The 13,019-nt window shown below is 39.7% G+C and overlaps 1 protein-coding gene across 11 annotated transcripts in view; it reads right to left on the bottom strand.

The window, feature by feature from the left end:
- The window catches only part of SVIL (supervillin), a 226,051-nt gene that overhangs the window by 193,075 nt on the left and 19,957 nt on the right, over positions 1-13,019 (bottom strand). For 9 of the 11 annotated variants that reach the window (XM_079105791.1, XM_079105793.1, XM_079105806.1 and 6 more), the window contains exon 2: positions 8,060-8,109. The exons of the other annotated variants lie outside the window; for them this stretch is intronic. The gene's annotated coding sequence lies outside the window, so the exon portion shown is untranslated. The remainder of the gene's footprint in view (positions 1-8,059; positions 8,110-13,019) is intronic. 11 annotated transcript variants of the gene reach the window in all.

Genomic DNA, 13,019 nt, shown 5'->3' on the forward strand with positions numbered 1-13,019 from the left:
TGCATTCAATGCCTTCTCTTATTAGAACTGATCCTTTCCACCCAAACCTGTGACTCGGAATTAGTTTTTGTTACTGTGAAAATGTAGAAAAGGTAATGATTCAGAATGTAGTATTATACATTTCTTTCCTAACAAGTATTCCAGAATAGATATGATGCATATGGTTTTGGTTCGATGATCACTAACACTGACACAGAGTTTATGATGTGCCAGGCACTCCAAGTCTTCTGCATATGAAAACTCCTGTGAGCCTCATAATAATCCTACGAGGCAGTAACTATGCTCATCCCCATTTTACAGACTGGGAAACCAAGTGTCAAGGGCAAGCCAGGTTTCAAACCAAGCAGAGCAGCTCTAGAGACATATTCTGAAGCATGACACTACAGGACCTCTATTCTTGCATTTATTTGGAAGGTGGGGGAGAAGAAGGGAAAACACAGTCTAGGAGATTCTCCTCTCTCCTCAGAACACACACACACACACACACACACACACAAACACACACACACAGGGCAAAGCTGATTTCAATTGTGAAGCCAAATACATTCTCATTGGCTGGTTCTTCAATTACAAATTTAAAATTTCTATTCAGAGGCAGTATCTTCCTCGAAATACTTGGAGAAGTAGAAAAGCAGGGAGACCTGAGCACAAAGCAAGAGAAGAATCATGCGAAGCATGAAAAGATGAGGCAGGCAGAGCTGTCATTAGAGAGTAGGGTGGTGTGTCAGACCTGGCTGTAATACAGAAGCAAGCTGCTGTGTGGGTCACAACCTCACAAATACAAAACACCTGTGCATTGCAACCTTCTTCCCTCTCCAATAGCAGTCTCCCAAAATATTCATCTCAAATACCTTCCAGTATACAAAAAGACAAGACACCAGTAGCTGCGACTAAAAGACGTGGAAAATATATGTGCTTGGCCTGGAAAAGTTCATTACCAACATTAACTAAGGTTATATTCATCCTTAAATAATTATTCTCATTTTAGAGGCAAGCGTAACAGATGGAGTATTTGGTACAAAGTTACAAAGTGACTGAGATAAATAGATGGGTCGGTGGATGGATGGATGGATGGATGGATGGGATAGATGGATGGATGGATGGATGGATGGATGGATGGATGGATGAATGGATGGGCAAGTATATATATATGTAAATATGTATGTATGTATGTACATTCATATGTATGCATGTATGAGTGGGCAAATAGATACATAGTTTCATAGAAAACTGAAATTCCAGATTCTAGATGCTATGAAAGTTAAGGAGTCTGGTGAGGTTCTTGAAGGACCTCAGCACCCATCTCCCCATCTCAGAGAGACCTCTCAGAATCATGGTGGGTAAACACTGCATTCAGTAAAAAGATGTAAATACAGATGGGAATAACCAAAATTGATACAGGTACTAATAGCATGGTCATATCCTGAATGATTCCCCAAATACAATTTAATGCTCTCTTAATATAGCCAAGGGGGATGAAGGAAGACTAAGGAGGAATTTGGAACTTGTAGAAAGTTTAAGATGAGACTAACAACAAAACTTGACCCAATTTAAACCAAACATCCTCATGGGCAGAATTATAAGGAAATGGGAAGAATTACAGGTGAATTCCAAAGGTCAGATGACTCTGATTAGAGAGCACTGAGGTACCTCTGAAGAGTTAGGCTCTTCTCTATCCTGTACAACGTCTTACAACTTTTGTGGTATTTCTGAGGGCAGAAATTAGGTTTCTCTGGTGAATCAGTTGTCCAGGGGCTGAGAGAACACTTTTTGCTAAAGATCCAGAGAGGCCTCTTGGGAGCCACAGCATGAAGATTAGAAATGAAAATACAGCACCACATATGTAGCTAGCTAAAGTGGATAGAATGTACTCGCTACTCATTTAAAATATTAAATTGCAGTTCTGGAGGCTAAATATCCTTGATGTCTCCTATAAGAAAACCCTGAGGCATGAATCATCTCACTCTAAAAGGAAAACAAAGAAAGCAAATTTTGAAAGAAAATAAATCATACATTTTGTAACTGAAAAGAAGACCAGGTGGCTACAGGTAGACAATGGGAAGTAGCACTCATACAAACAAATTAACAATTACTTGAACTTGTTTGAAGTTCAAGATAGGTGGAAAAACTGTCACACCCAGTGTAACGGTTTAGATATGAGATGACCCCCAAAAGCTCATGTGCGAGACAATTCAGAGGTAAAATGATTAGATTATGAGAGCTTTAACCTAATCGGTGGATTAATCCACTGATATGGATTAACTGGGTGATAACTATAGACAGGTAGAGTGTGCCTGAAAGAAGTAGGTCACTGGGACTGACTTTGGGGTTTATGGTTTGTCCCTGGTGAACAGAGTTCTCTCTCTCTCTCTCTCTGCTTCCTGGCTGCCATGGCCTGAGCTGCTTTCCTCTGCCATGCCCTTCTGCCATGATGTTCTTCCTCATGTTGGGCCCAAGAGCTATAGATTTGACTAACCATGAACTTGAACCTCTGAAACCATATGACAAAATAAACTTTTCCTCCCCAAAATTGTTCTGGTCAGTTATTTTGGTCACAGCAACAAAAAAGCTAACGAAAACACCCAGTGACAACTCGTGGGAAAACTCCATGACTGACGTGGCTGCATCTGTTTCAGGCAAAAAGGAAACAGTTTGGTGGGCCCATCATATAACATGATAAAACCCAGTCCTTTTCTTTGTCTGAAAGCTGAATTAAAGAATGGATTTTAATAACTTAACAAATGTAAAACTGTTGTTGAGTGTGTGCATATGTGTGTGTGTGTGTGTGTGTGTTTTCTTTTTAGAACAGGGTCTTAGCCCTAAGTTACCCAGTTGCCCAGGCTGGCTTTGAACTTGCAATCCTTTTGCCTCAGCCTCCCAAGTAGCTGAGATTACAGGCATGCACCACTGTACCCGGCTAGTCACTTAAATTTTTAATGATAGCTCATGATATGTTGAGGTCAAACTAAATGACAAAGAAATTTTTTCCCAGAAACACTTGCTAAGATTTTTAGCAAGTGGTATTCATGGGTGGAAGATGCTGGACATGAAGCCAGATGGGTCAAATCTCATGGCAAGAGAATGAAAGCCAGCCCAGCCCAGGTCTCACTGCCCGAAGGCCCCAGCAGTCCCCCTTGCTGCTCTAAGAAACACATACCCCACAATTTCCTCGGGGTATTTATGGGCTGATGAAAATGGTCAGCTATGGAGAAAACCAAACGAATTGAACAATAGTTTGGATTTTAAACCTTCCCACTTGACCAAGTCATAAAGAACTGGAAAGTGATTTTAAAAGCTCTTTTTACACTAATGGCTATCCAGGGAAAGATGCTGGTAGGTTTCCAAATTCAGGGTAAAATTGCTCTTTTTTTCTGAACAAGTAAAAAGAAAAAGATGACATAATAAGGAGTAAAAACATAGATGAAGGAAATGACTTCACCTAAGAGAAAAGAGGTTTCAAAATGTCTCCTTCAACAGACAAGATGAAGCATGGTCCACCCACCCATTCCTTACTGCTCAGTATAGAACGGCTAAAATAAAATGGAAGCTTGAAGGGCTGGGGTTGTGGCTTAGTGGTAGAGCATTCACCTAGCATGCCCCAGACCCTGGGTTCAATCCCCAACTTTGATAAGAATAGTCATATGTTGCTTAATGATGGGATATGCCTGGAGAAGTACTCCAGTAGGTGATTTTATAACGTGACCATCACAGTGTACTTACACAAATGAAGACAGCAGTACTACTAGGGATGCAATCTTATGGGACCATCATTAGATATTCAGTCTGTTATCATTTGAAGCACGGCTTCATTTCCATGTAAACACTAAATTATCAAGTTATCCAGGGATGCTCTCATTGAGAAGATCCACTTGCAAAATCTTTCCACCCACAGTGGACTGAAAATGTCACAGGAAGAATTCCAGGTATCCTCCTCAGTGAATCTCCTCCTGCAGTTTACAAAGCAGTAAAAAGTTTTTACTAGTTCCATTCTTGATGTGAGACAGCATTTAGCTGCCTGTCTTTCCATCCCCAAATCATGAGTTCATTCTTCTTGATATGCATACTTATATTTTTTTATAAAAGTTTGAGAAGCATAGTACTTGAGCCCACAACTTCAAGGCTCACCAAACTGTTATCAGAAGGAGAAAGGAGATGAAGTATAGATACTGCTGGGTGGTCCCCTTCCTCTGTCTGCATGCCAGTCCTGGAGGATGCACTGATGCACTGACAAAATTTGCATGCCATAGGGGACACTGACACCCCACTTTTCATTTGGGAATTCTTCCTTGTATCCCATCATCATTCCCTCCCCTCCCTTTACAGCAAGGTTGGGCTATGCATGGCACCCCTCCCCTCAATCCACAGCAATGGGCACATGACCCAGGCCAAAGAGATTTCCCTTGAGACCTGACTTCGTGGGCTAGGGTTGTGGCTTAGTGGTAGAGTGTTTGCCTAGCACGTGTGAAGCACTGGGTTCGATCGCCAGTACCACAAAAAAACTAAATAAACTAAATAAGGGTAGAAAAATTAAAAAAAAAAAAAAAAAAAAGACTTGACTTTGCAACAGTAGAAGAAAAGTTTTGCTTTTCATTTTTGGTCTAAGTGAAACTCAGGGAAAACCTGAATAACCCCTCTAGCTTCAACTGGTTTTAGTAGTTGCTTTTGGTTCATTTTAAAAATCCCCAATTTGGAAGGTCACAAAGCTGAGCAACATATTATTAGTCTCCCACTAGTTCTGCTGTGGGTAACACCCCTGACGCCTGGGTCAGGATGATAACGGTTGTCTAGGTTACTTTTCACGGACTTGAAGGCTACTTTTGTTGAAACCACTGACTCGTCACTTCGGCCAGTCTGGGTGTCCAATGGGTGACCTTTTGATGTCAGAAGGTCAAAAACTCCACCCTCAGATCAAGCTATTGCCAATGTTTCTCAAACGTGAAAAGTCATGATTGATTACACATGGGCAGGCCACTGGTTACTTCACCTCCGATCATCTTTTCCTATGCATTAAACCACCTGCTTCTTTATCCCATAAATATCCCCAAACCCTATCCTCAGGGAGGTGGGCTGGAGACCTGCTCTCCAGTCTCCTTACGCTTGTCCACCTTAAGAAAATACTCCCTTCATCAAACTGATGATTTACATGATTGACATAATGTGCAACAGACAGAAAGGGCCTGGGTAAGTGACAAAAGCTGTAAGAGCTGCCAGTGACCATCTTTCAGGTTCAAGTCCTATAAATGAGAGAACAAGGCCAAAACCCAAAGGATACCTGAGTCCCATCTTTAGCCAGAGTCATTCTGGGATTTTCCTATTAAATGAGCCAACCTATGCCACATTCTGCTTAAGCAAGTGTGAGCTAGGGAGGGGAGGGATGTGTCACTGTCAAGTTTCCTCAACAACTTAAGACAGGTGCTTTTAAAAAAAGTAAGGAAAAGAAAAAATTCAAGTCTAAAAATATACCGAGTTACCATTTCGTATTAAAAAATAAGATTTCCTTGGTCGTACAGGAAAGAATTCAATGCAAACACATTCATAAAAAGGTTACTATGTTTTCACAAAAAAATCTTCTAATTTGATTTTTGCAATCTTGTAAGTAAATGTCTTAATTACAAGTTACAACTGAAATTCTAATAAATTTGGAAGATCAATTAAGGACATGGTGGTGTGTTAAAAAATAGCAAAGATATTTCACAGTTAACTGCCCCATGCTAAAACCTGATAAACACTTCTGCAGAGGAAAAGGAAGGTACTACTTTTAAAATAAATGTTGCATCAAAATTAGAAAAACTACAGAAATGGGAAAAACAAAACAAAACAAAAAAAACCCTCCATACCTCAGAGTACAACCAGAAGTCTTCTTGCAGTATTTAAATGTCCCATGGAATTCAAGCCCAAACCATAAGTACTGACCTCCTAGCTGGATTCTGCATAAGATACACAACTTGAGAGTCCACAGGCAGTCATGCCCTGCAGGCTGCAGGCTCCTGTGCTCACTCCCTAGGTACTGAGTGGAGCTGCAGTATGACCAGGATGTCAGCTCAGAACCCATGTTGATGTGGTTTATCCGATGAAGCAGGAATTATGAGTAAACCCATTCCATTTCATAACTGAAGCAAGGATCTGCACTTTGGCATCCCTACCAGCTATCACTTGGAAATTTATCCTGGTGACATGGAAAACAAATTCTTAAACAAACCAGTCACAGCCTTTGAACTTGGATGTCCTTGATGCATCTGCAGACAAGCTGCTCACCTGACAGGCTGCCTCCTCATGGAGCTGAAGTCTTATTGATCTCACTACCTGGACCAGATTCTAATAAAACTTGATAGGCTGCCTAAGAAATCAATTAAATTATTAAATGTTGTTTCCTCTTACTTTGTTGTAAAAACAAAACAACTTGGATCTCAAGATCTCAGTCAAGATGCTCCAAAAATATGAAGGGGCCAACGTAGGCCTGGGTGTCATGTGAACCAATCAAGGCATTTATTTTTAATATGAGAAAGCTTAGTTTAAAAAAAGAAAATTCTAACTTTAAAACACATTCAAGATTACTCCCCCAGCTTCATGTTTTTTCATCCATAATTATAAATTTCTCTGAGTCCAGTTATTTAACATTCCCTGTTGGCACTGAATTTGAGGGTAACGTGTATCAACTCAGGGTCAGATACCAGACACTGAGCACATCTGTGATTTCCCTTTACCAGGCTCACTGTGTGCCACAAGGGAACTGGCAGCCCTATGACATTATGGCCACCTGTTTGCCAGAAGCTCCTCTCTTAAAATTGCATCTTTAACACAAAAATGAGTTCCTCTTCTCCATTCATGAAAAGTGAAGTGGGAGAAGGGAAGAGGGGAAAACACAGGTTTCTCTTTCAGCCAATTCTCCAAATAACTCCAGCAACCCCTGAGGCAGCAGCCCTGAGCAGAGAGCCAAGTATGCAGCCAGTGCAATATGGACATGCATCCAGTGGGCAGCCTCTACTAAGAGGAGGGTCCATACATCAGTGGCCTTAAAGAGGTAGAGGGGAGTGTTGCTGGGGAATACCTGGGTCCATCTGGAGCCAATAGTGCCCTGTACCATAGGGTGTTTTCCATCCTATAGGGATTCCCTGGTGGTTTCTAGAAATGGTCCAGGGTAAAGTCAGCAGTAATAGCAATGACTCTTCTCTGAGGAAACTATCAGGTGGATTCTTGGACTGCCTGTTAACATTGAAGTTTACGGATAATTCCTGCTCCTGTGGACTATCTCCGAAGCCTGCCACATTCAAAATGGAAACCACTCCTCTCCCAAATGACTTTCTGATTTCCCATTAAATTTTCCAAGTTTGTAAAGCTCATATCACCCCCTAAACCCACAATATTGTATATATATATGTGTGTGTGTGTGTGTGGTGTTCACCAGTAACTGAGTAGGCAATAAATCATGACAGAAACTATGTTATTTTCACAAAGAAAAGATAAATGTTTAAGGTGATGGAAATGCCAATTATTCTGAATAGATTATTTCACATTTATATATGTACAGAACTATCACACTATCCCCCATAAATATGTATAATTATGATGTGTCAAATAAAAAATACATGTTGTTTTACAGTACTTCTGAAATGTTTATACCACCTCTCATTAGTAGGGATGATTTTCTCAGACTCTTGTGTGTGTGTGTGTGTGTGTGTGTGTGTGTGTGTGTGTGTGTGTGTGTTGTATGGTACTAAGGATGGAAACCCAGGGTCTCACATGTGCAAGGCAAGAGCTCTTCCACTGAGCTATAACCCCAGTCCCATTTCTTCTTTTTCAATCTCCCAAAGAATCTAATGTAGACCTGCAGTAGAAAAGATCTCAATTTTTGCTCACCAAATATCACTGAAAATTTAATTTGTTAATTATTGATTATTTCCTCCAATCACTCCCTTCATTTACCCCCAAGAAAATCACTTACTGGTGGAATTGAAAAATTAAATATTGTTCCCTTTCATCTGAGAAAAGATGGAAAGGGTTTATCCTGAAACACGAATTCTCTGAATGAGAAAAGCATGATAAAAATTCAACAACTTACTCTGGGGCTATAATCATTCATTCACAAAACACACCTCTGTCCTGAAAAACCTGCAAGAAACAGGAAAGAGGATGTATGAACTAAAAGGCAGTCAGTTTACCTCCATGTTTTCTGTGAACATCAATATGCAAATGCATAAGTGGCAGGCGGTGCCTGTGAGTGACACTTTTTCTGGGCCCAAGCACTCCCTCAAGTTCAGATTTCAATTCAAATGGCATCACCTCTAAATCGACCTACCTGATTGCCCAGTTTAAACGTTCCCTCCACCCGACTCCCATTACTGCTCACAGCACTCTTCAGAGCACCTAAAACTTTTGTAATCTTGATTCATTGTTCCGTCTCCCTTTCTAGACTGAAAGCCCCATGAGAGTGGGGTCAGGCCCACTTCTTGCACCTTGAACCACGCCTTGCCCAGAGCAGGCAGTGTGTGTGAACACCCTGAGCATACTAATGTTGGGATGGCCAAACCTACAGTCATGGTCAAAAGTGGAGGAAGTCAGAAAAGCTTTCCTACACCACAGGGGGAGTTCATGGGAACAGTCACCCCCAGGGACAGGGGCAGACCCAAGTAGTTCACCTTTCTCTCCTTTTACTTACAGGAAATGGCTATAACTGGCCACCCCATGGGGTTGCTGTCAAAGCCCCTAACATGGTGTGCAGAATACACTACCAGGGCAATTCCTACCACTTTTTCCTCTTTTCCTGAACCAGGATATTTGGGAATATACATGCAAAGTAGAAAGCCATTCTGAGCTCAATCCAATGGATTGAGCCCCTGATTCTAATGGAATCAAGTCCCTGAAGGGTGCAGGCCTGGGTGGAAAGATAGGCATGTGGAAAGGAGTGAGGGGGAGGTCACTTCAGGATTCTGCACTACACCCTGGACATTCAGGTACCTGTTCAATTTCACTGCCCAGCCCCCACCTTTATTTCCTCCATCAGCAAGGATGACCCAGAGTAACTCAAGGTCTAACCCTGAAACCAAAAGACACATACAGATACTTTCCAGGAGTGCTGGAGATTGGAGGGGGGATACTTTAACTCATAATAGATTTAAAGAAGTAATTTCAAAATATTACCCCTAACTTAAGCACTAGATTGAGATGCTTACAGTGGATCAGTTTAAACAATGTAAATCCGGTGCCAAGTTTTAAAGTTTCCTTGAAATGCAGTAAGAATAGTAATGAGAGAAATTTTCAGTGATTTTTTTAAACACATACATTATAAAGTATTAGGAGTTCTCTATTCTTGGATATTGGTAACAAAGGGAAAAATTTAGGGGGGTCATTTCGCCTTCAATTTGTAACTTTCCCAAGAAAATCTTTAGCACAGCCAAAATTAATGTAGGCTGTATAAATAGTCATGGTCAAAGGATATGTAATAATGAAATCCCAAAAGATGTCCACATTTCAATCCCTGGAACCTGGAACCTCTATGGTAAAGATTTTGCAGATGTGATAAAGTTAAGAGACTTGAGATGGGGAGATTATCCTGAATTATTGAGATGGGCCCAAAGTAATTACCAGTGTCTTTACAGAGGGAGGCTGAGGGAGACTATGGACTGTTCTTTCCACTTTTCTTTAGGTTTAAGCATTTTCAAAAATTTAAAAGTTGGAAGAAAAATTTCAAGAAAAAAAAAATTAAATGTCTTTCAATTCATGCCATTAATTGTACCCTAAACTCAATTTTTCCTAGTTCCTATTTCTACTTATTTGAAGATATCTGCAGTAGAAGTGTTAATAACAGTGGCAGCAAAAGCAGTAGAATTTTTAAAACCAAAGAAACAGTATTTTACAAATTAGAAGTACTTTTTAAGAAATAATTAAATGAATACAATCAATTGAAAATAATGTAACACATTTACAAATAATAGCAGCTGAAGCTATCTTCAAAACAGAGAACACATGCCAGACACTGCACTAAGTACTCTTTGTGTGTTATTTAATTACCTCTCATAATACTTATGAGACCATCACCATTATTGTCTCCACTATGCAGGTAAGAAATGGAAAGCTTAGAGCTGTCCACACAGCTGGTAAATATCAGAGCTGTGATTTAAACTCAGGTAGTCTTGCCCACTAAAATGATAACTGAAACAATTTTTCTTTAAAAATGTAAAAACATTATGTGAGTGAAGGGAAAGAAGAAAAAGAGGCATGATTTGTCCCTCAGAAGGCAAGGGGAGATAAAAAGACAGGTGAATTAAAAAGCTCAAGGGAAAATAAGAACCTTGAACAAAAGAAAAGCAAGACATGGTCAAAATGTGCCATGATTTTGAGTAACTGATGAACCCATTTGAAAGAATCATTAGAAGCTCTCTCCTCTGAGTAATACCATAATGTGCTATTAGAATCACAGAGCAGCAGTGTGTCCACACCACACTGCTTGGCTCTCCGTCAGGCTGGGTATATAGTAACATTGCTTGAAACCTTTAAATTCAAAGGTTACACTCCCTGCTCCACTGGCTTGCAACCTTTAGACTCAGCCAATGACCAAGTGAAGAAAACATTTCCAAGTAGAAAGAAAAGACAAAGTCATCAACCCCAACAAAGTAAAAGCAAAGACAGAGCTGAGAAAAGTTGAAAGACAGAAAACCCTCATCTTATAAAATATGGCACTTGAGATAAAAGGAAGAAAAGCAGATAGAATAAGACACAGAGGTGTACAAAACTTAAAATTGCAATGGTAATCAATAGAAGAATTCAACAGTGATAAAACAAAGAAGTTGTGCCTGCCTGTGTTTGAGTGTGTGCACATTTGAGCTTCATCTACCATAGCCAAAGCACCAGTAGATGAAACTCAAAGTAGAGGTATCAGAAACAACTGAGTAAGTATATTATTTGAGTTATAGAAGCAATACTACAAAAAAGAGCTATTAAAAATGTGTTGACTCTGGAAAGACACTATTGCTTTTCACTAACAGTTCTTCTTTACTCTGATTTTTTTCAACTGTGTTCATGAATCGCATTAAAAAATAATCATCTAGTTTAGGAATTACTGACAGTAAATAACCAGATGGTAAATATTTTAGGCATTGTGGGCCATACAGGTCTCTGCTGCAGTTACACAAATCTGCCACTATAGCTCAAACAGACAGTTCATAGATGAATGGGTGAGACTGTGTTTCAACAAAACTTTACTTACACAAACAAGTGGCAAACTAGATTTGGCTGGCAATCTCTCATCTGCTGACTCTTGATATCGTTCAATATTTCTCAAATGATGTACTACAGGATACTCCAATATATTCAAAAGTTTTCCTCCAAATGAAGGATAGCTTTCATATTCAAAGAGTTCAGAAGAAACAAGATTTAACAGTGCAAAGCAGATTTCTTTACTTCCAGGCTTCTTGTAGTCTCTACTGTGTTTATGAGCTTCTGAATACCCAATGTGGAAGTAGAGTGTAATACACAACCTTTAGCCAATTTATTTGAATGCACTGAAGAAGCACCAAACTACCAATACCTCAGGACCATTGATGTTCAGTGAACGGATTGGTAAACAGTGTTATAATCTAATCCTACCTTGATGAATAAATAAGGTTGGAAAAAGGGAAGCTGCTCACCCTAGGCTATTCAACCAGATGGTCAGAGGTGGGCACAGACCCAAGATAGCTGATCGTCCTTGCTGCATGTCAGAGGGTCACTCATTTATCCCATGTAGCCAACCAGTGCAAAGTTATCCTGAGTTATCTCTATCCTGAATGACTCTAAAGGAAGTTACTGTAACTAATATTGACAAAACAATACTTAAACCTGAAAAAGACTCTGAGGTTTAGGTTTTATTATTTTCCTTAGAAACATCATGAAACTAGATGAATTTATTGGACACATTCACTGTGGATCTGTTTTCTAATTCCTAATGCAAGAGTGGGGGAGTAGAAAAAATGGAAATTAAAGAGAACAAAATATCTTTTTCTCAGTGTTTTCAGGATTCTAAAGCATGCTATTCAGTGGTAACTAAGTAAACTTTATGACATGTAAGTAATCATTAAACTATCTAAACATATATCAACATACAAAGCACAGAACATGTGTTTGGGAGATCAGAAAACATTGAGAAGGATCAGGGACAAAAGAAAAGGCTTTAAAACCTAAGAATTAAGTAAACATCCAAAATTTCCTATGAGGCCAGTAAAACAAACTCAGAAATCTTCAGGATATAAACTGAATTTTCAAAAAAGAGAAGGAAATCCAAGGTTTAATCAAGGTCCAGGCTAAATGGGATTAAAGACAATCAAGCATACACACTCTAAAAAGAATGTTCTGGTTCATGAAGGTGGCTTCTTCATTCTGAAAGTTTTACTGCATCATTATTTTCTTTACAACAGACAAATCAATTGTTCCATTTTCTCCACTTTTCTCAGGTGTACTTCCATAGTCTGTAATGATGATGATGATGGTGACAATGATTTGGTAGCAGGGATTGAATCTAGGAGCACTTAACCACTGAGTGACATCCCCAGCTCCCCACTCTTTTTTTTTTTTTTTTTTTTTTTTTGTCCCAGGGATTGAAACCAGGAGCCCTCAACCACTGAGCTACATACCCAGCCCTTATTTTTTTCTAACTTTTTGCTTTTAATACAGTGTCTCACTAAGTTGCTTAGGACCTCACTAAGTTGCTGAGTCTGGCTTTGAACTTGCAATCTTCTTCCTTCAGGCTCCCAAGCCACTGGGATTACAGGCATGCACTGTGATTATTAATAGAGATGATGTTATGAAAATATCACAGCCAACTTAGCTAAGAGGCAGTTTTCCCCTAACACCCTAATGAATGGTGTGAAGATGAAATCTACTTCATCCAGAACCAAGAGAATGCAACCTCAGCTGACAGAATCCCCATTCAAGTAAGTCCAAGTCAGAATGTTCTAGAGGTCATTAGTTAGTAGCCCATGGGAAGAGTAAGAGCAGCTGCAGTTGACCTACAAACCCTGTCCTGGCCTCGTTCCAAGCTAACCCTT

Source organism: Sciurus vulgaris (genome assembly GCF_902686455.1).
Source record: "Sciurus vulgaris genome assembly, chromosome: 12".
NCBI lineage: Eukaryota > Metazoa > Chordata > Mammalia > Rodentia > Sciuridae > Sciurus > Sciurus vulgaris.